The sequence below is a fragment of the Chiloscyllium plagiosum genome, unplaced genomic scaffold, assembly GCF_037043375.1.
Source record: "Chiloscyllium plagiosum isolate Xiang-an unplaced genomic scaffold, Cpla_swu_hap1 HiC_scaffold_24, whole genome shotgun sequence".
Classification (NCBI taxonomy): Eukaryota; Metazoa; Chordata; class Chondrichthyes; order Orectolobiformes; family Hemiscylliidae; genus Chiloscyllium; species Chiloscyllium plagiosum.
The window spans coordinates 7099217-7123758 of record NW_028270162.1 but is presented as its reverse complement, the minus strand read 5'-3'; positions in this window follow the sequence as shown (position 1 = coordinate 7123758).

Genomic DNA, 24542 nt, shown 5'->3' with positions numbered 1-24542 from the left:
GCTGGCAGGTGGGACTAGATTGGGTTGGGATATCTGGTCGGCATGGACGGGTTGGACCAAAAGATCTGTTTCCATGCTGTACATCTCTATGACTCTATGATTCTCCCCGTGTCTGTGTGGGTTTCCTTCCACAGTCCAAAGATATAAGGGTGATTGATCATACTAAATTCCCCTGTAGTGTGTGGGTTACCATGTTAAATGTGAGGTTACATAGGTAGGGATTCTGAGTAGGATGCTGTTTGTACTCAATGGAACAAATGGCCTCTTTGTGCACTGTAGAGATTCTAAGATCAGTTCATGGTTTTCTAACCATGTTTAGATGATGCCTGTTGTAAATACTTGCTTTCACAATCATGGAAGTTCTCCATCAGATCTTCTCACTCTCTTCATTTCACAAGAGATTATGATGAAAGCTGACTGTTTCACTTGGCTGGTCTGAGGGAGTTTCCTCTTGATTTCTGATGGACTGGGAGAACCCCCCAGAAAATCCCCACCCAACACTCATGTTGTCTCATGATTTAGAACTTGCATTTATATAGTGCATTATATGAGCACAGGATATCTTCAAACTCTTTATTGCCAATGAAGGACATTTCAGAATTTAGTCATTCTTATAATTTCAGATATGTGGAAGCTAATCCGAACATAGCAAGGGCCAAAAAAATCTGTTAGAATGATGTCAGTGAAAGAATCAATATTACTCATTGCATCAGGCAGAATGTTTCCTATTCTTCTGTGAAGTTGTGCCATGGGTTCATAAAATCATAGAATTACAGAATTTTATTGTATAGAAGGAGGTCACTTGACCTATTGTGTCTGTACTAGCTCCAGCAAGAGCTAGCCAGTTGCTATAATTCTCCAGCCCTATCTCCTTAGTCCTCTAAATTCATCTCTTTCAAAAATATCGCCAGCTCTCTTTTGAATCCCCTCCACTACTCTCCCAGGCAGCGCATTCCAAATCCTAATAACTCTCTGAATGAAGACATTTCTCCTCATCTCACTCCCAGCTGTGTTGCTGACAATCTTGAAATTGTGACCCCGAGTTACTGACATGCCAACTAATGGAAACAGAATATCCCTCTTTACCATGTCAAAATTATTCATCATTTTGAACACCTCGATAAGGTCACCTCTTAATCTTCTCTGCTTGAAGTAGAATAAGAGTCAAAAAGTGTGGTGCTGGAAAAGCACAGCAGGTCAGGCAGCATCCGAGGAGCAGGAGAGTCGATGTTTCGGGCACAAGCCCTTCATCAGTCCTTCATTCCTGATGAAGGGCTAATGCCTGAAACTCTGATCTCCAGCATCTGCAGTCCTCTAAGGAGAATAAGTTCAGTTTCTCTCATCTTTCATTGTATCTAAAATCCCTTGATGCCTTTCAACTTAATGCCAATTAGAAACATCTAATGAATTATCCTTGACCTAGTTTAAAAAAGATGCCACACACCTTGCTATCTTTAGATCTCAGGACTCATCCAATAAGTTTCTTGAGAGTTTCATTATGCTGTACCTTATCACATCTCTCACGAACAATCCAGAGCATTAAATTACTTAGAACCACTGTCAGTACCTTTATTCTAATCATCCCCCCACTCACTGCCAGAACATCCCTCCATTGTTGTCTTCAATGATCAGGGTCCAAAACTCTTAGGTTCCTTGCCTAAACCTTATCATCTCTCGGTGTTGATCTTATCCTTTAAGACTTGTGAACACTCTCAAGATGGCTATGTTTTAAACTGTCTTCCTGAATTTAGGGTAAATGTGAATAGGTTGGATAGGGGAAATGTGACCTCCTCTGAGGTCTGTTTGAAGACAAGCCCATGTGACCTGTTTGTTATGGGGATTGAGACTCTAAGGCAAAATTTATTGGAAGTTAAGTATCATTTTTAATACCTGGATACAAAAAAGGAGGTAGCTGGCTTGCTGCAGAACCAGCTACAGACTTTCAGCGTCAGACTCAGAACTCCTGGAGTGAGTAGGTCAGAGGCTGTACAAAGCAGACAAGTTACTGCTCTGAGAGAAGGATGCTTGTAAGAGCTGGATTTCTGTACAGGAGGCAGAAAATGGAACGGATGGGCTCTTGAACATTTAATACCATATGATATAGGAGCAGAATTAGGTTATTCGGCCCACCTTTCTATCATTAGACAATAGACAATAGACAATAGGTGCAGGAGTAGGCCATTTGGCTCTTTGAGCCAGCACCACCATTCATTATGATCACGGTTGATCATCCATAATCAGTATCCTGTTCCTGCCTTATCCCCATAACCCTCGATTCCACTATCTTTAAGAGGTCTATCCATCTCTTTCTTAAAAGTATCCAGAAACTTGGCCTCCATAGCCTTCTGGGACAGAGCATTCCATACACCCACTACTCTCTGGGTGAAGATGTTTCTCCTCAACTCTGTTCTAAATTTTTAAGCTGTGTCCTCTGGTTCTGGACTCACCCATCAGCGGAAACATGCTTCCTGCCTCCAGAGTGTCCAATCCTTTAATAATTAGATTAGATTACTTACAGTGTGGAAACAGGCCCTTCGGCCCAACAAGTCCACACCAACCCGCCGAAGCGTAACCCACCCATTTCCATACATTTACCCCTTTACCTAACACTATGGGCAATTTGGCATGGCCAATTCACCTGATGTGCACATCTTTGGACTGTGGGAGGAAACCGGAGCACCTGGAGGAAACCCACGCAGACACGGGGAGAATGTGCAAACTCCACACAGTCAGTCGCCTGAGTCGGGAATTGAACCCGGGTCTCTGGCGCTGTGAGGCAGCAGTGCTAACCACTGTGCCACTGTGCCGCCCACCACGTCTCAATCAGATCCCCTCTCAGCCTTCTAAACTCAAGTGTATACAAACTCAGTTGTTCCAATCTTTCAACATATGATAGTCCCGCCATTTTGGAAATTGACCTCGTGAACCTATGCTGCACTCCCTCAATAGCCAGAATATCCTTCCTCAAATCTGGAGACCAAAACTGCACACAATACTCCATGGCTGAGAACCAAGAACTCACTAAAATACACCTTGGGTTGGAAGATAGTCGAAATATAATCAGAAGACTGAGTGATGGGACTTTGGAAAGGACACTGGAAGACTTGCCCCGCTGTGGCAGGGTGTAGGAGGCCTGTGGAGTGACGAGACGGATTTGGACTTGAATTTATCAAATTATGTTTCAGGTCAGAGCATGTTGTAATGTGTAAATGTGCACTTGTGTTAATTGGTTGGTGGGGAAAGAATTATTTCTGTAGAAAAGTGTACCACCCAATACAATTATTTGTTACTGTAAGTGTCTTAAAATATGACATTTTGCTATTTGATCTTTTTGCTAGTCAGTGGGAAGTTCACGTCTCTTTTTAAAAGTTAATGGTCTCCATTGAGATCGTAACAGATTACTTTTAAATCTATTTCATCGACCAAGCTTTCAATCACCAATTCTAGTATCAACCTCTTTGGTTTAGATCCATGTTGTTTGATTTTACCCCACAAGATGTCCAGAAGTGTTTTGGAGTGTTCATGATATTGTCCATCTTCAAATAATCTCAAACTCACATCCTCTGGTAAGTGACTGTAGCAACTGGGTAGGAATAACTCTCCCTCCTATCTTGCTCAGATAAACTCTTTATACTTTATTGAAATCATCCCACAGCCTTGTGTTCTCATGAATAGACAGTAGGAATATAAATAGAATGTTTCTACTGTTTGTCCATTGTAAAACAGCATTATCTTAATGTGTGAATGTACACAGAATAGAGGAGACAGGACATTGTTTGAGATGAAGATTATGGGTCACAGCTTTCTCCTATTCATACTGAAGATAACTGGTTTGTTGTGGTAACTAAATTGTACACAGGAATTTAAAGTAAAGCAGGAACAGGGCACGGCCCCCTGAAAGCTCCTTGAAAGTGGAGTCGCAGGTAGATAGGATAGTGAAGGCAGCGTTTGGTATGCTTTCCTTTATTGGTCAGAGTATTGATTACAGGAGTTGGGAGGTCATGTTGCAGCTGTACAGGACATTGGTCAGGCCACTGATGGACTATTGTGTGCAATTCTGGTCTCCTTCCTATCGGAAAGATGTTGTGAAACTTGAAAGGGTTCAGAAAAGATTTACAAGGATGTTGCCAGGATTGGAGGATTTGAGCTACAGGGAGAGGCTGAACAGGCTGGGGCTGTTTTCCCTGGACCGTCTGAGACTGAGGGGTGACCTTATAGAGGTTTACAAAATTATGAGGGGCATGGATAGGATAAATAGGCAAAGTCTTTTCCCTGGGGTCAGGGAGTCCAGAACTAGAGGGCATAGGTTTAGGGTGAGAGGGGAAAGATATAAAAGAGATCTAAGGGGCAACAGTTTCACAGAGATGGTGGTGCTTGTGTGGAATGAGCTGTCAGAGGAAGTGGTGGAGGCTGGTACAATTGCAATATTTAAGAGGCATTTGGATGAGTATATGCATAGGAAGGGTTTGGAGGGATATGGGCCGGTTGCTGGCAGGTGGGACTAGATTGGGTTGGGATATCTGGTCGGCATGGACGGGTTGGACCGAAGGGTCTGTTTCCATGCTGTACATCTCTTTGACTCTAAGTGTGATTTGGTGCCTTGTATTGGTAAAAACTATTTTATGATAAATTCAGTCACAAAGTAACTTAATGTCACACTTGAAATTAACTTAGAATGTTGACCCTATATTTCCTTTTTGTAACAGTTTAGGAACATACCCCTCAGGCACAGTTGCCAAACTTAAACTGCCCTTTTTCAAACCAGTGTTATGAATTGGCACATTGTGAAAGTAACTAGAAATAAAAATAGCTTCTGACAGTTACTCTAATCAGCTTGTTATCATACACCTCTGGAGTTGCTTGAACTTGAACCCAAAGATTGTGTCAAAAGTTGTTGGGTCACTGTAACAGCATCACAAGTGCCTTAGAGGTTAGTGTACTTGCTATTCCCAAGTAGTCTCTGATCCATCAACTCCATCTACACTTCCTGCTGCCTTAGGAAAGCAACCAACATCATCAAAGATCCCTCCCAGCCCAGCTGCATGCTCTTCCACTCTCTTCCACTGGGCAAAAGATATAAAAGTTTGAATACATTTACTAACAAAGTCAAGAACTGCTTTTTCCCCTATTATCAGTCTTTGAACGGACTTCTCAAATGTTAATGTTGATCTCTCTCTGTGGCTGTAATGCTGTATCCTGCACTCTGTTCTGCTACACTGGTGCACTTTGTATGGTATAATTTGCCTGCATATCACGTAAACTTTTCTCTGCATCTCAGTACGTTTGACAACAACATATCAATCAATCAATTAAAGCACCATTAGATACAGGAGCAGAATTAGGACAATCAGCCCATTGAGTCTCTTCCATCATTTGATCATGGCTGGTAATGTTTCTCAACTCCATTCTCCCATCTTTTCCCCGTAATCTTGATCCCCTTACTCATCAGGAACCTCTGTCTTAACATACTCAATGACATGGCCTCTACAGCCCTCTGCAGCAGTGAGCTCTATAGATTCACCATCCCCTGGCTGTAGAAATTCCTCCACATCAGGAGGCACTAGACATTTTCTAGGTAAAAACAATGACTGCAGATACTGGAAACCAGATTCTGGATTAGTGTTGCTGGAAGAGCACAGCAGTTCAGGCAGCATCCAAGGAGCAGCGAAATCGAAGTTTCGGGCAAAAACCCTTCATCAGGAATAAAGGCAGTGAGCCTGAAGCGTGGAGAGATAAGCTAGAGGAGGGTGGGGGTGGGGATAGAGTAGCATAGAGTACAATAGGTCAGTGGGGGAGGGGATGAAGGTGATAGGTCAGAGAGGAGAGGGTGGAGTGGATAGGTGGAAAAGGAGATAGGCAGGTAGGTCAAGTCTGGACAAGTCATGGGGACAGTGCTGAGCTGGAAGTTTGGAACTAGGGTGGGGTGGGGGAAGGGGAAATGAGGAAACTGTTGAAGTCCACATTGATGCCCTGGGGTTGAAGTGTTCCGAGGCGGAAGATGAGGCGTTCTTCCTCCAGGCGTCTGGTGGTGAGGGAGCGGCGGTGAAGGAGGCCCAGGACCTCCATGTCTTCGGCAGAGTGGGAGGGGGAGTTGAAATGTTGGGCCACGGGGCGGTGGGGTTGATTGGTGCGGATGTCCCGGAGATGTTCCCTAAATTTTCTGACTAGTATATCTGTGAGCAAAGAGCTTTTCATAGCCTTAAGAACTCTTCACATCACTCCCTAGTTAATGAAACATTATGAAATGGGCTCAGTATTGGAAGGGAAGAAACGTGGCTCCCAATTTTCACACAGCAAGATCCCACAAATGATTAGACTAGGTTAGATTAGACTAGATTCCCTACAGTGTGGAAACAGGCCCTTTGGCCCAACAAGTCCACACCGACCCTCCGAAGAGTAACACACCAAAACCCATTTCCCTCTGACTAATGCAGCTAACACTATGGGCAATTTACCATGGCCAATCCGCCTGACCTGCACATCTTTGGACTGTGAGATAATGACCAAGTAACCTCTTTTCATGATTAAAAATCACACAACACCAGGTTGTAGTCCAACAGGTTTAATTGGAAGCACACTAGCTTTCGGAGCGCTGCTCCAAAAGCTTGTGCTTCCAATTAAACCTGTTGGACTATAACTTGGTGTTGTGTGATTTTTAACTTTGTACACCCCAGTCCAACACCGGCATCTCCAAATCTTTTAATGATGGTGTCAAGGATACTGGAGAGAACCCTTTGAAATTGTTACAAGGGAAATTTCGCATTGATATAAGAGAATAATAGAGTCATGTCATCTGAAAAAAACAGCAGTACTAACAGTGTGGCACTCTCTTAGGGCAGCACCACAGAGTCAGCCTATATTTTGTGCTAGAATTTCCAGAATGGGGCTTGAAACCATAACTGCTGACTTACTGTACTGAAATTGCGTGGATAACAAATGAATTTAGTACTGAAGTCACTTTCACCTAGACTGAGTGTTGATCTTGGCCCGTGTTTCATGCAAAACACAGCACACCCAACAGTGCAGCACTCCCTGGTGTTTCATTCCATCAGAGCTGAAAATGTGTTGCTGGAAAAGCGCAGCAGGTCAGGCAGCATCCAAGGAGCAGGAGAATCAACGTTTCGGGCAAAAGCCCTTCATCAGGAATACAAGCAGAGAGCCTGAATAGTGGAGAGATAAGCTAGAGGAGGGTGGGGGTGGGGAGAAAATAGCATAGAGTACAATAAGTGAGTGGGGGAGGGGATAAAGGTGATAGTGAGGACTGCAGATGCTGGAGATCAGAGCTGAAAATGTGTTGCTGGAAAAGCACAGCAGGTCAGGCAGCATCCAAGGAGCAGGATTCTTGGATGGTGCCTGACCTGCTGCGCTTTTCCAGCAACATATTTTCAGCTCTGATCTCCAGCATCTGCAGTCCTCACTTTCTCCTCGTTTCATTCCATCAGCTCACAACTAAAACCAATGCTGCTTATGAGAGCTTTCTGTGCTCTGTGTTTCCACACATCAGAAGGTTGTCATCAGTAGAAAAGTACTTGGCACACCCTGAGCTTGTGAAAGATGTTATGTAAATACAAGACTCCCTGCCTTTTTCTTGTTCCCTCTCCAACTCAGGATTCACATGTGTGGCTTTGGTATTCAAATAAAGGCAGGGTTGAATTCTCCCCGAACGTTTTCAGTGATCAAGCTGCCTTGATCATTCTTCAGTATCAAGCTTCAGCTGAAATAAACAGCTTATGGAAAGTGGTTGGCGTCTGTGGAACCATCATCATCTCAGAGATCCCATCAAGGAGCCATCGAGAGAAGAGAAGAAAGTGGGAGAGAGGCAGAAAACATCTGGAACCTATCAAGGGAACAGTGTGAAAGAGTAATCGCAGCCACTACACATTCACAGCTCCCATCCACATTGTTTATTTATTCATCATATTAACCGGTTCTTAACCCTTTCTGACTGGCTGCTTGAATACTCTCTATAAAAGCTTAACAAGAATAAGCAAAGCTGGACAGTTCTGTGATCAAATCATTCAAGATTTCCATTTGTCTTGCTGCTAGTGAAGGACGTGAATGTGAAAGAGAGAAGAGAAAAAACCTGGAACTATGGATGAAACAAAAATGGAAAATGCTGGAGAAATTCAGCAGGTCTGCCAGCAGCAGTAGAGAGAGAAACAGAGTTAACATTTCGAGTCCAGTTTGATAAAGAAGGGTCACTGAACCTGAAATGCTGACTTTGTTTTCTCTCTATTGATTAATCAAAACTAATCCTATTATTAGATGGCGCAACCTTGTGTTCCACTTGTTCATTGGTGACCACCGCTTACAAACTAAACAGGCTGGAGGAATCGGAGACAGACTGGGAACTGGAGTTAAGGCAGAGATCTGTCATGATCTAATGATTATTCTCATTTGAAAGACAGAGGTTCAGGGGACCTGATTGAGGTCTGCAAAATCTTGAGATGTATAGACAGGGTGGATAGCAAGAAGCTTTTTCCTAGAATGGAAGACTCAATTACTAGGGGTCACAAGTTCTTGGTGAGAGGGGAAATGTTTAGGAGAGATGTGTGTGGAAAATTCTTTACGCAGAGGATGGTGGGTGCCTGGAACACATTGCCAATGAAGGTACGATAGTGTCATTTATGATGCACCTAGACAGACACATGAATGGGCAGGGAGCAGAGGGATACAGACACTTAGAAAATAGGTGACAGGTTTAGATAGAGGATCTGGATCAGCACAGGCTTGGAGAGCTGAAGGGCCTGTTCCTCTGCTGTAATTTTCTTTGTTTTTTTTTGGTCTAATTGAGTGACACAATGGACTCCTCCTGTTCTGAATGTTGCTAGCTATCGGTCGGTCAGAAATATAAACAGGAAGTTTCACATTTATCCACCAAATATCTTATTAAACTTGATCATAGAACCCTACAGTGTGAAAAGAGGCCATTCAACCCACCAGTCTAATTCTGTCCCCATAACCCTGCATTTCCCATGACTAATCCACTTAACCTGCATACTATAGGTAATTTAGCATGGCCAATCAACCAAACCTGCACACCTTTAGACTGTGGGAGGAAAACTATGCAGACACAGGGAGAACATACAAGTTCCACATGAACAGTCACCCAAGGGTGGAATCAGACATGGGTCCCTGACATTGTGAGGCAGCAGTGCTAACCACTGAGTCACCATTATCTGCTGCTGATTTTTAATTGTTCAAATAGTTAATGAATTACTTCTACAGAAGGTGCATATACAAACAGCTTACATGCAGCTGTACTGAGCACTTCACACAGTCACATTTTTATTTACAGTAACTAATAAGTCTTTGAAATATTGGAGTTGTGGTTAATGAAGCAACAGTAATTTACACTGAAAAAACACCTGCGAAAATTAATCTGCAAGAAGCTGAAATTGTACTTGCTGATTATTAAATGTAACTCTTCATCTATCATCGAGGAGATACTCTTCATAATGAAGAAGAATCTAATCTGTCTCAGGTGATTAGTTGTTCCATCTTCTTACTACTCTAGGCCATTGTGACCTTGTACAGTTCCCCAATGCACTGATTGTGATGTTGTCATTCCATTGCATTACATTCTATTGTTGGTGAGAACAACAAATACCGGAGATCACAGCGGGTCAGGCAGCATCCATGGAGAGGGAGCAAGCTCACGTTTCGAGTCTAGATGACTCCTCATCAGAACTGAAGTGAAGTGTGGAGGGGGCAGCATTTATGCTATAGTTGGGGGGAGCAGTGGGGGTGGTAGGCTGATGGAGAAAAGATGTTGATTGTTCAGATTAAGTGATTGGAATAATAACTTACTCTTACAGTTTAATGTTGCTGGTGCATTACTAAAAAGTGTTTGGGACATAGAGCCAGAGTCATAGAGCCCAGAAACAGACCCTTTGGTCCAACCAGTCCATGCCGACCATAATCCCATATTAAACTAGTCCCATCTGCTCGTGCTTTGGTCCATATCCTTCCAAACCTTTCCTATTCATGTACTTATCCAAATGTCTTTGAAACATTGTGACTGTACCCACATCCGCCACTTCCTCTGGGAGTTCATTCCATACATGAACCAACCTATGTGTAAAAAAATTGTCCCTCATGTCTTTTTTAAAACTTTCTCCTTTCACCTTAAGAATATGCCCCCAGTCTTGAAATCCCCCACCCTAGGGAAATGATCCCTGCCATTCACCCTATCTATCTATGCCCTTCATGATTTTAGAAACTTCAATAAGGTCACTTCTTAACCTCCTAAACTCCAGGGAAATTGTCCCGGCCTATCCAACCTCTCCTTATAATTCAAATCCTCTATTCCTGGCAACATCCTGGTAAATCTACTCCAAACATTCTTCAGCTTAATAATGTCCTTCCTATAACAGGGAGACCAGAACTTCTGAGAATCTTGAGAGACATTACAGAAATGAACATTCTTTCTGTTACCCAGTGAAAAGCAGAACAGCGGAATTCTGAAAGGAAAACAGAAAATGTTAGAGAAGGACTCACAAGTTTGGCATCTGCAGCTGTTGCTTGGAGTACCTCCTGCCAGGAGACCGCTGTCATCCTATACCACCCTCGTCTGCTTTGTGCCATCCTCACGGACCCACTGTGGCTCATCTGAAAACCCCTTGTGATGTCTGTCACCGAATACACCTCCCGTTACCCTCCACTTTGTCCTCGAGAGGGCATTTCTGTATCTTTCCAACTCTGATCAATTTGCTGAAAACCAACATTTTATTTTCTGGACATCACTTTTACAGAATTGTTTGTGCTCTGGAGATTTCAGCTATCGCCTCATACATCTTGCATTCACATTTCTACAGCCTTTACTTTCTTCCACAGATTTTTACATATTCTTAAGGTTTCAAGGTGATACAAGAAAGTGGATAGAATGCAACATGCTGAGTTTCTTCTTGTTACAGATTGGCGTTTTAGGGATGAGAGTTCCAGATTTTTCTTTCCTTCATTTGGGAAAGTTTTTGAGTTGGCTGTCAAATGCACAGCTCTAATTGTAAGATGATGCCTCATTGGTTTTGATCCCATTGTTCAGAAACAGTTTCTCTGTGACTGTCTCTATTCATCCTGTTAATCACATTGTACTTTGTTCTTCTGAACTCAGAGGAATATGAGTCTCACCAAGAGCCATCATTTCAAAGTGAAAAGCAGGAGGTTTAGAGGGGATTTGAAGAAATACTTTTTTCATTCAGAGGGTGATGAGAATCAGAAATGCACTGCCTGGGATGGGAATTGAGGTGAGAAACCTCACAACATTTACAAAGTACTTGGAAGAGCCACTTAAAGCATTAGAACATTCAAGGAGATGGGCCTACTGTGGGAAAGTAGGACTAGTCCATATGTTTTGGTTACATAGACTAGATGGGCAGAAGGGCCTCTTCTGTAATTGATGATTCTATTATCTCTGAAATCTGTCCTCATATTTTAATATCCACAACAGAGTGAGTGGATTCAAATGAAGAAATGCATCTTGAATCTCACCTGTTAAGCGATTCTCCTGTTTAAAAGTTTTGGTTGCCATTGATTTGCATCCATTTGGAGAATTCATTTCTATTTTGTTTTCTCCTCCTCCAAGTCTTACAACTACTGCCATTCTGACAAATCCAAACTGCAGATCTTTGAAGATGTCCTAAAGTGTGGAGCCTGGGACTAAACTGAGCAGCTGCAGATGGAATCTGATAGAGCCTCTGCACCATAAAAGCATCATTTACAGCTCTCTTGAGAAGACAGATTTACCACTGATTGTTGTAAAAAGAGCATACCACTGTGTTTTACCACTAAACAAAAGACAAAAACACTACCCTCTGAGAACTCACAAAGCAGGTGGCTTTGTGACATCAAAAGTAAATCATTTCCACTGATCTAGACATCTCCCTCTGCAGCAAATAATATTTGACTTGTGCATCAGAAAATGCATTATTCATTCCTCAGTTGCTATTCATCATCAAAGACTAAATGTTTGAACTGTGACACAAATTAAGTGGTAGCAGCATCAATAACAGAAAAGCTTCAATCCACAACAGAGTGAGTGGATTCAAATGAAGAAATGCATCTTGAATCTCACCTGTTAAGCACCCACAAGTGATTCTTCCATTTAAAAGGGTTGTTGCCATTGATTTGTGTCCACTTAGAGAGCTCACTTCTTCACTATATTCCAACCTATCACCTTCTCCCTCACCTTCATCTACCTATCGCCTTCCCAGCTACCTTCCCCCAACCCCACCCCCCTCCCATTTATCTCCCAGCCTCCCGGCCCACAAGCCTCATCCCTGATGAAGGGCTTATGCCTGAAATGTTGATTCTCCTGCTCCCTGACCTGCTGTGCTTTTTCCAGTACCACACTCTCAACTCTGATCTCCAGCGTCTGCAGTCCTCACTTTTTCCTTCTTCACTATATTCCCAGGGGATTCAGAAGATTCATTGACCAGTCATTTTATATAAATGTATATATATCACAGATACAGATTCACGAACATTTAGATTCTCTGAGTTTGGATTTCTGGGTCTAAAAACTGAGTATGATGTGGAGGTGCCGGTGTTGGACTGGGGTGGACAAAGTCAGAAGTCACACGACACCAGGTTATAGTCTAACAGGTTTATTTGAAATCATAAGCTTTTGGGGCGCTGCCCCTTCATCAGGTGATTTCAAATAAACCTGTTGGACTATAACCTGGTGTCATGTGACTTCTAAAAAATGAGCATTTAGTGTTAAATGGAAAAGTTTAAGAAGGACATACAGCACAAAAAAATTGTCTGTTTCGGTGCTTTAAATTTTTTTATTGTCATTTATGTCAGTTGCTGCCAAAGCTGTCCTTTGCTGGAGATGACCATTTTAACTTTTCCCAACTGATGACCATGTGTCTCTACCACGAAGATCCTTGTAACACTGTGAAATGATTCATTTTTGTCAGAGGATCATGGGGAGAACATTGGAAGGTTACAATGCCAAAGAAGCAGAGGGCCCTGACAATATACGTCTAGAGTTATTAAAAATCAGGGAGAACAAGCCATTTAGATACAGAACTGGCTCAAAGGTGGAAGAGAGAGGGTGGTGGTGGAGGGTTGTTTTTCAGACTGGAGGCCTGTGACCAGTGGAGTGCCACAAGGATCAATGCTGTGTCCACTACTTTTCATAATTTATATAAATGATTTGGATGTGAGCATAAGAGGTACAGTTAGTAAATTTGCAGATGACACCAAAATTGGAGGTGTATTGGGCAGTGAAGAAGGTTACCTCAGATTACAACAGGATCTTGATCAGATGGGTCAATGGGCTAAGGAGAGGCAGATGGAGATTAATTTAGATAAATGCAAGGTGCTACATTTTGGGAACGCAAATCTTAGCAAGACTTATATACTTAATGGTAAGGTGCTAGGGAGTGTTGCTGAACAAAGAGACCTTGGAGTGCAGGTTCATAGCTCCTTGAAAGTGGAGTCGCAGGTTGATAGGATAGTGAAGAAGGCGTTTGGTATGCTTTCCTTTATTGGTCAGAGTATTGAGTACAGGAGTTGGGAGGTCATGCTGTGCAGTACAGGACATTGGTCAGTCCACTGTTGGAAAATTGTATGCAATTCTGGTCTCCTTTCTATCAGAAGGATGTTGTGAAAGTTGAAAGAGTTCAGAAAAGATTTATAAGGATGTTGCCAGGGTTGGACGGTCTGAGAGGCTGAACAGGCTGGTGCTATTTTCCCTGGAGCTTTGGAGGCTAACGGGTGACCTTATCGAAGTTTATAAAATCATAAGGGGCATGGATAGGATAAATAGACAAGGTCTTTTCCCTGGAGTGGGGAGTGCAGAACTAGAGGGCATAGGTTTAGGGTGAGAGGGAAAAGATATAAAAGAGACCTAACTGGCAACATTTTCACGCAGAGGGTGATCCGTGTATGGAATGAGCTGCCAGAAGATGTGGTGGAGGCTGGTACAATTGCAACATTTAAGAGGCATTTGGATGGGTATATGAATAGAAGGGGTTTGGAGGGATACGGGCCGGGTGCTGGCAGGTGGGACTAGATTGGGTTGGGATATCTGGTCGGCATGGACGGGTTGGACTGAAGGGTCTGTTTCCATGCTGTACATCACTGTGACTCTGACTCTAATCACAGAATCTTTACGGTGTAGAAGGAGGACATTCGGCCCATTATGTCTGCACTATCCCTAGTTCCAATCTTTGGAAGGTGGCAGGACAGGCTGAGAGGGTTGTTTGCACAGAGGGACAACCTTTTCACACTGAGGGTGGTTCATACATGGAATGAACTGCCAGAGGAAGTGATAGATGCAGGTGTAGTTACAACATTTAAAAACATTTGGATAAGTACATGAATAGGAAAGCTATATGGGCCAACTGCTGGCATATGGGATTAGTTTAGTTTGGGAAGCCTGACCAACGTGACTGAGTTGGACCGAATGGTCTCTTACTGTGCTGTATGCCTCAATGAGAAATCACAGATCATCCTAGGCTTCACTAATTGGGGTAACAGAGTATAAAAGCAAAGCTGTCGTGTTAAACCTGTTAGGAGCATGAGCTCAGTCACAACTCGAGCAGTGTATTTAGTCTTCAGGGAGGATGTGAAGACATTGGAGAAAATGTGGGAAAGATTCATGAGAATGGTCCACAAATGAAGATGTTTCCTGAAGAAGGGCTTATGCCCAAAACGTCGATTCTCCTGCTCCTCGGATGCTGCCTGGCCTTCTGTGTTTTTCCAGCACCACATTTTTCAACTCTGGTCTCCAGCATCTGCAGTCTTCACAAATGAAGGATGTTGGTTATGGAGATGGATTGGGAGAAGTTGGGACTCTCCTCCTGGAGAAGAGAAGGTTGAAAGGATGTCAAATCGCTCCAGCACATCTCATGAGGGCTCTGACCAGAGTAAATAGGGTAAACAGGATCCCATTGGTGGAAGGATGCAAGGCAGCAGGAGGATGCAGATTGACAGTGATTAGCAAAAGGAGCAATGGTGACCTGAGGGAAGAGTTTATCCCACAGCCAGTGGTTCAGTGGAATGTGTTGCCTGAAAGGCCACTGGAGGCAGGAACAATCCAGGCCTTCGAGAGGGAATTGGATTGCTCTCAGAAAATGAAGGAATGTGCAGGGTTAGGCCTGATGAAGGAGCAGCGCTTTGAAAGCTAGTGCTTCCAAATAAACCTGTTGGACTATAAGCTGGGGTGGTGTGATTTTTAACAGGGTTACAGGGACAAAGCAGGCTAGGTGAATGTGTGTGTGTGCGCGTGTGAAAGGGTGAGTTTATGGTGGCTGTATGTGTGTCTTTGTGCATGTCTCTGTGTGTTTATGATGGACATGTGTGTGTGTGTCTCTGTGTGTTTATGGTGGATGTGTGTCTGTATGTGTTTGTCTGTGTTTATGGTGAGAGTGTGTGTCTGCCTGTCTGTGTCTGTGTTTATGGTGTGTGTGTATTTGTTTATGGTGTGTGTGTCTGTCTGTGTCAGTGTTTATAGTGTGTGTGTGTTTACTTATGGTGTCTGTGTTTATGGTATGTATGTGTCTGTGTGTGTTTGTGTTTGTGTGTGTGTGTCTGCCTGTGTCTGTGTTTATGGTGTGTGTGTTTGTGTTTGTGTGTGTGTGTGTGTGTCTGCCTGTGTCTGTGTTTATGGTGTGTGTGTCTGTGTTTATGGTGTGTGTGTGTCTGAGTTTATGGTGTGTGTTTGTGTCTTTCTGTGTCTGTGTTTATGGTTAAAAATCACACAACACCAGGTGCTTCCAATGAAACCTGTTGGACTATAACCTGGTGTTGTTTGATTTTTAACTTTGTACACCCCAGTCCAACACCGGCATCTCTGAATCATGTGTTTATGGTGTGTGTGTGTTTGTGCTTATGGTGTGTGTGTATCTGTGTCTGTGTTTATGGGTGGGTGTGTGTCTGTGCTTATGGTGTGTGTGTCTGCCTGTGTCTGTGTTTATGGTGTGTGTGTGTGTGTCTGTGTCTGTGTTTGTGTCTGTGTTTATGGTGTGTGTGTCTGCCTGTGTCTGTGTTTATGGGTGGGTGTGTGTCTGTGCTTATGGTGTGTGTGTCTGCCTGTGTCTGTGTTTATGGTGTGTGTGTGTGTGTCTGTGTTTGTGTCTGTGTTTATGGTGTGTGTGTCTGCCTGTGTCTGTGTTTATGGTGTGTGTGTGTGTCTGTGTGTGTCTGTGTTTATGGTGTGTGTGTGTCTGTGTTTGTGATGTGTGTGAGTGTGTGTCTGTGTTTATGGTGTGTGTGTCTGTGTCTGTGTTTATAGTGTGTGTGTGTCTGTGTTTATGGTGTGTGTGTGTTTGTGCTTATGGTGTGTGTGTGTCTGTGTTTATGGGTGTGTGTGTGTCTGTGCTTATGGTGTGTGTTTATGGTGTGTGTGTCTGCCTGTGTCTGTGTTTATGGTGTGTGTGTGTCTGTGTTTGTGTCTGTGTTTATGGTGTGTGTGTCTGCCTGTGTCTGTGTTTATGGTGTCTGTGTGCGTCTGTGTTTATGGTGTGTGTGTCTGTGTGTGTCTGTGTTTATGGTGTGTGTGTGTCTGTGTTTATGATGTGTGTGAGTGTGTGTCTGTGTTTATGGTGTGTGTGTGTGTCTGTCTGTGTCTGTGTTTATAGTGTGTGTGTGTCTGTGTTTATGGTGTGTGTGTGTCTGTGTGTCTGTGTTTATGGTGTGTGAGTGTGTGTCTGTGTTTATGGTGTGTGTGTGTGTCTGCCTGTGTCTGTGTTTATGGTGTGTGTGTCTGCCTGTGTCTGTGTTTATGGTGTGTGTGTCTGTGTTTATGGTATGTGTGTGTCTGTCTGTGTCTGTGTTTATGGTGTGTGTGTGTGTCTGCCTGTGTCTGTATTTATGGTGTGTCAGTGTGTGTGAGAGATTTGTGCACAGTGGTGCATTTGAGCCGTTGATACGGCTGGATTGTGTTACAGTTCCAGTTTTTCCCAGAATGTTTCTCTTTCTCTCACTCCTGTGCTGCTAATCAGTTCAAGCAGCAGGGGGAAAAAGCATTGGCACTTCATTAAAGCTGCTTCTTGTGTCAATTGAACAGTGAGCCTATTGACAAAAAGATAATTCACAGCACAAATTGCTGGGAGATATCTCCATGTAATCAAGTGCTGTAATTGGGAATGGTTATACAGAGGGGGAGCACCTTCACCCAGATGTCTGCGCTCTTTAAAACTGTTGCCTTCTTGCTCATCATGTCTCAATTAGATAAGGAGATAACTTTAATTTTAAATTATCATTCCTTCCAGTGACCTTCTGTTTAACCTCCACTAACTCTACCCTTCACATGACCTCTCAGTAAGTGGGAAGCTGCTCAACGACAGAGAGAGTGCAGCCTAGAAATAGGCCATTCAGCCCATTGCTCCATATGAATCACATGCTTCACAGGAGCCTTCTGCTATCCTTCTTCACCTCAACTCGTCAGCTTAATCTTCTATTCCTTTCTCCTTTATGTGTTTATCCAGTTTTACCTTAAATACATCCACATTATTCACACAATTTGTTAATGGGTGTGTCAATGAATCTCTTAAATTTATGGCCCCAAGTTCTGGTTTCCTTTGTAAACATATTTTCCACGTTTATCTGATCAAACATTTTCATAATGTTAAAGACCCTGAGGAGGTCATTCTTCTGCCTACTCTCTCCAGAGCTAGAACACCATCCTTTCAATCTTTCTCCTTCTTTGTAATTTCTCAATTCTGCATATTGTCCTGATACCCCCTTTTTTGGGTGTCGAGCCCCTCTTTAATCTTTTTATAATGTGGTAATCAGACCTTTCCTCAGTGTAGTGACACCTTGTACTTGAAGTGTTATACAAATGGAAGTGCACATTTAAAAAAAATCCTACTTACCAAAGGAACCTCTGATTGATCTGTAATTGACCTGGGGATCTGCTGAAAGGCAATTAGCCTCAAATTGACCTGATGATCTACTCAACAGCAAATGGTCACTAATTGACCTGATTGATCTACTGAAGAAATTTGTTCTCTAATTGATCTGAGGATGTACTGAAGGGCAATTGACTAATTGGTTAACAGCTAGGAATTGTATTCTTTTAACAGAAACTAGCTTACACACAGTTTTCCTTTCACAGCAGAATAGAACATTCCAAGCTCATTCTAGGTTGTTATGAGTACTGCTCCTAAAGATGCCAGGGTTGGAGAGTTTGAGCTACAGGAAGAGACTGAGGCTGTTTTCCCTGGAGTGTCAAGAGGCTGAGGGGTGACCTTATAGAGGTTTATAAAGTCATGAGGGGCATTGATAGGGTAAACAGACAATGTCTTTTCCCTGGGATGGGGGAGTTCAGAACTAGAGGGTATAGGTTTAATGTGAGAAGGGAATGATATAAGAGGGACCTGTGGGGCAACTTTTTTCATGCAGAGGGTGTTGCGCGTGTGGAATGAGCTGCCAGAGGAAGTGGTGGAGGCTGGTACAATTACAATTACAACATTTAAAAGGGTCTATGCACAGATCTCTGTTCAAATTGTCAATCTCTCTTCCCCCGGATACCTTTTTGTTCCATCGACAAGTTTAGAACATAGAACAATACAGCACAGAACAGGCCCTTCAGCCCATGATGTTGTGCCGAACATTTGTCCTAGCTTAAACACCCATCCATGTACCTATCCAATTGCCGCTTAAAGGTCACCAATGATTCTGACTCTGCCACTCCCACAGGCAGCGCATTCCAGGCCCCCACCACTCTCTGGGTAAAAGAACCTACCCCTGACATCCCCCCTATACCTTTCACCCTTCACCTTAAATTTATGTCCCCTTGTAACACTCTGTTGTACCCGGGGAAAAAGTTTCTGACTGTCTACTCTATCTATTCCCCTGATCATCTTATAAACCTCTATCAAGTCACCCCTCATCCTTCGCCGTTCCAATGAGAAAAGGCCTAGCACTCTCAACCTAATTTTCGGTTGGAAAGGAACAAGTTTCGGTTGGAAAGGAACAAACAAAATACCACTTCATTTAAAAATGTTCCTCGAATAATTTCATTGTATTAGTCAAGTGTAAACAGTAAGTTTCTCAATGACCTATTCCTCAGGGTTTGAAAGTATAATTATTTCCACAATGTTTGTCACAGCAGTTTAATTACATTGCTATCTTAAGCTTTTCACCAACTGTCAAATGCCCAAATTCTGACTAAAAGTGTCAGTACAGAGCTGATGCTTATCAGACCAAGTTCATGGCCTTTTCACTTCTCCTTTCTTGGTTTTACTCGTTTACTGCCTCTTCCCCGCCCTCTCTGCCCTCTTCTCTCTCCTCTCCCCTCCCCTTTTACTCCTGTCCCTTCTCCCCTTCTCCCCTGCTCCCCCTCTCTTCCCTCCCTCCTTCTCCTCTTCTCCCCATCCCTCTCCACTGAACAGGAGCGATCTATTTGTTTAAGAGCATAGTGGTTATGTGACTGGGTTACTGGACCAGGAAGCTAGTTAATCCCCATCCCCAATCATGTAATTTAATACATGATTTAAATTATAATTACAGAATCCCTACAATGTGGAAAAGGCCATTTGGCCCAACAAGTTCATACCAAGATGCCACCCTGGCACCTGGGGAATTTAACGTCATAATATGTAAGAGCAAAAGAAGGCCATTCAGCCCACAAACGTTCTCTGCAACATTAGTGAATGGGCTAGCACTTGGCGAGATTTTTATTGGTCTTTTCCCCCAATTGCTATAGTTGGGCACCTCCTCAGAACATTCGCTTTAGGTTCCAGATTATTGGCTCAGCGACTTTACCACTGCCCCCCAATCCCCAACCCCCTTATGCAAACGTCGGGATCTGGTCTCGATCCAGTGACCTCAGGGTGAAAACTTCAGCACACTCCTACTGTTGGCGATTAAATTCAGTCAGTTAAATAAATCTGGAATTAAACTGTCAGCTTCAGTAACAGTGATCATGAAATTCCTGATGTAGGGCTTATGCCCGAAATGTTGACCTTCTTGCTCCTCGGATGCTGCCTAACCAGCTGTGCTTTTCCAGCACCACACTCTCAACTCTAATTGTCAGCATCTGCAGTCCTCACCGACTCCATCATGAAACTACTGAATTATCGTAAAAGTGTCTGACTCACTGATGTCTGTTAGAGAAGCAACTTGAATCCTGACCTGGTCCAGTCTGTATGTAACCCTAGACCCACAGCAGAGTGGTGCTCCACAGACTGCCCTTAAACACCCCACAGTCATCACGAAAGCAGCTCACCACTGCCTCCTGCAGGGCAGTCAGTGATGGACAAGAAATACTGACTCTGCCAGTGATCCCACATTCCACAAATTAATATAGAAAAATAAATACTGATTCTGCCAGTGATCCCACGTTCCACAAACTGATAATGTGGGACTCCTAGGTCAGACAGCTTTGCGTGGTCCTTGACAGGGCCTTTGCAGTGTTTACCATCCAGGACCTCAGTGAAAAAACAAGAAAAGCTTCACTTCATCACCACTTCAATAGATTTGACTACTTATCAAAGCAAAAGTGCAAACTTGCATTTCAATAGCGCCTTTCACAACCTCAGCAAATCCTAAAGCTCTCTTCTGCCAATGTGGTGCTTTTTGAAGTGTAGTCACCATTATGGTGTAGGGACAGCAATGTCTGCATAGCAAGCTGCCATAATCAGCACTCATATGGTTGTGTGACTGTGGGGGAGCTGTTTGATTGATGTTAGTAGTGGGATAAGCTGTAAGTGGGACAGCAGGTAGAACTCATCTGCTCTTCCTCAAACAGCGCCTGTGAGACATTCTACATTCAGCTGAGGATACCCAGATGTCCCAGCTGACAGACTGCTCCACTGACAATGCAGTATTCCCACTATCCTGCCTTGGGAGTGTCAGCCTCAATGTTGTGTTGAAACCTTTTGGATGGGACTGACACCTTTCTGAATCATAGATGAGAGTGTTCTTTCAAAGTTCCCACAAGTAATGTGAGTGTGCAAGAGGAAGTGGTTCGACCATTCCACTGTCCTGTTCAAAGCTGTTGATGAACACCAAGAAGGGGAGCTAGTAATGAATGATAACGACATTTATATCGTGTTGGGAGGAACAAAGACTATTTTTCAGTCAGTGGGCAAAATTGAAAGTTTCGAGCTGCCTTGCACGCTATGGAAAGTCCCAGTCATTATCACTGCAAGTCAGTTATTCTGGTTTAAAATGCACAAATTTTTCAGATGTCTCATTATTCCATATATGATTGTTGCTATGCAACTTGAAAGCAGATTTCCATTGGGTAGTGTTGTAAAATGACCACTCGTGGGAAGATGCTGAGGTTTCATGTTGATCTTGTTGATGTTGATCTTGCTGTGTGCACCCCCTGTGCAGTGTAACCCTGTCTACCTCGCTCTGTCTGAGCACCCTGTGATCCTTGCTCGGTATGATCTGCCTGTACTGCTCACAAAACAAAACTTTTCACTGTGCTCAGGAACACGTGATAACAATAAACAATAAAGGTAATCAACCTTCCTCCTTGCAAATTTCCTTTGCTGATTGCCCTTGCTTCTGTAATTTCTATCTGAGATCCCATTCTCCAGGCATCACTACAGTCAACAAAACTTGCATTTTTATAGCATCCTTTGTAACCATAGAATGGCCCTGTTTTACGGCAGTGGGTAACTCTTGAAGCGCAGTCACCTTCGTAATGGAATAAACTCAGCAGTCAATTTCCACACAGCAAGTTCCTATAAGAAGCACCTCATAATGATCAGATATTCTTATCTTTTGGAGAAACCAAGTAGCGAGTATTACAGAGAAGGGAAAATAGCTAAGGGCTGAAGAATGTAAACAAAAGAAATATTTTGCATTTTTATAGGGCCTTTCATGACATCCTAATGTAGCATTATTAAAAATGCTGCAACATAGGAACTTCAGCAGGAAATGTGTACACAGCAAGATCCCACAAAAAGCGATGTGATGATGACCTGATCATCTGTTTCCAATAATATTGGTTAAGGACTAAATATAAGCTTTATTTGAATTACAAACTGTGAGGGTAAACTAACAAGTTTTGTAAAAATGCAGTCAGGGCTTTTGTAAACATATAAAGAGGTAGAGAGAAGGTAAAGGGAATGAGGCTGGGGAAATAACGATGGGGAGCCAGGGAATGGCAGAGGAGTTAAATAATTAACTTGCATCAGTCTTCATTGTAGAGGACATTAATAATATTCCAAAGGTATGAAATAATCAAGGGGATAAAGGGAAGAGGATATAAATACAACAATTAAATAACAATCATGAGGGAAAAAAGTACGAGGGAAACTAATAGGGCAAAAGTCCCAAAACTCCCCTGCACTGGATGAGTTGCATCCTAGGATACTAAAAGATACAATATGGAAATAAGGTATAAGAGCAGAATAAGGCCATTCGGCCCATCGGGCTTGCTCTGCCATTCGGTCATGGCTAATTTGTTTCTCACCCCCATTCTCCTGCCTTCTCCCTGTAATTCCTGATTTCCCTAATAATCAGGAACCTATCAATCTATGCCTTAACTACATTCAATGCCCTGTTGTCCACTGCCTTCTGCAACAATGAGTTCCACAGATTCACTATCTCGCCTACTAGTGGAAACATCATCTCCACATCCACTCTATCCAGGTCTCTCAGTGTTGTGGAAGTGTCAATCAGATCCCCCTCATCCTTCTAAACTCCATTGGGTACAGACCCAGAGTCCTCAACTGCTCCTCGTATGACGCACCCTTCATCCTGGGAATTTCTTCCTCTGGACCCACTCCAACGCCAGCACAAAGTAGATTCGGGGCCTAAAACTACTAACAATATTCCAAAAGCAGCTTGACCAGAGCCTTATGCAGCCTCAGCACTGCCTCTCTTATACTCTAGCCTCTCTTTTACTCTAGCCTCTCTTGTACTCTAGCCCTTTTGAAATGAATGCTAACATTGCATTTGACTTTTTAGTTGTTCACTGAACCTACATGTCAACCTGAAGAGAATCCTGAACCAGGACCACTAAGCTCCTTTGCGCTTCAGATTTCCGAAGCCTTGCCTCATTTAGAAAAATATCTACGACTCTTTCTTCGTACCAAAGTGTATAACCCGCACTTTCCCACGTTGTATTCCATCTGCCACTTCTTTACCCACTCTCCTAACCTGTCCAAGTGCTTCTGCAGCCTCCCCTCTTCCTCAACACTACCAGTCCCTCCAACTATCTTTGTGAGATCTGCCAACAGCGCCCTCAGTCCTTCATCCAGATCATTAATGCATAATGTGAATAGCGGTCACAACACTGACCCCTGTGGAACTCGACTCGTCACTGGCTGCCATCCTGAAAAATACCCTTTTTATCCCACTGTCTGCATTTCGCCAGTCAGCTAATCCCCTCTCCATGCCAGGACCTTGCTCCTAACACCATGGGCTTTTATCTTATTTACTTCCTGTGTGGCAACTTGTCAAAAACCAAATAGACCTTGTCCATTGGATCTCCTTTGTCTAACTTGCTCAATTCTTCCTCAAGAATTTCTCACAGATTTGTCAGGCATGACCTCCCCCTTGACAAAACCGTGCTGACTCACTCCTATTTTACCATGAACTTCCAAGCACTCAGCAATCCCGTCCTTAACAATGGAGTTTAAGAACCGAGGTCAGGCTAACCAGCCGATAGTTCCTGTTTTCTGACTCCCTCCCTTTTTAAACAAGGGTGTTACATTGATGGATGTGCTGGTAGTAATTTTCCAAGAATCCTTAGATTCTAGAAAAGTCTCAGATGGCTGGATAACTGCTAATATAACACTCTTATTCAAATAGACAAAAAAAAGGGTCAAAAACTAATACCTGATATTGGGCAAAATATTCCAGTCTGTTATAAAGGGTATAATTGTGGAGAATTTTGCAATACATAATATAAACAGAGTCAGCACGGTTTGTGAAGGGGAAATCATTCTGACAAATTTCTTATTCAATTCCATCCTCGGGCAACTATATGTGTGGAGTTTGCACGTTCCCCTTGTGTCTGCGTGGGTTTACTCCAGGTGCTCCAGTTTAGATGAGATTCCCTACAGTATGGAAACAGGACCTTCGGCCCAATAAGTCCACACCGACCCTCCAAAGAGTGACCAACCCAGACCCATTCCCCTTCCCTATATCTTCCCCTGACTAATGCACCTAACACTATTGGGCAATTTCCCATGGGCATTTCACCTGACCTGACCTGCACATCTTTGGACTGCGGGAGGAAACCGGAGCATGCAGAGGAAACCCATGCAGACAGTGGGAGAATGTGCAAACTCCACACAGACAGTCACCTAATGCTGGAATCAAACCTGGGTCCCTAGCGCTGTGAGGCAGCAGTGCTAACCACTGAGCCATTATGCCACCCCACAGTTTCCTCCCACAGTCCAAAGATTTGCAGGTTAAGGTGGATTGACCATGCTTCAATTGCCCTGAAATGTCCAGGAATGGACAGGTTAGGTGGGTAAACCACGGGAAATACAAGGTTACAGGGATACGATGGGGGAATGGGGTCTGGATGGGATGGTCCTTGGAAGATTGGTGTGGACATGATGGGCAGAATTGCCTGGTTCTGCTGTCGGGATTCTGTGATATGTTTCTATTAGAATTCG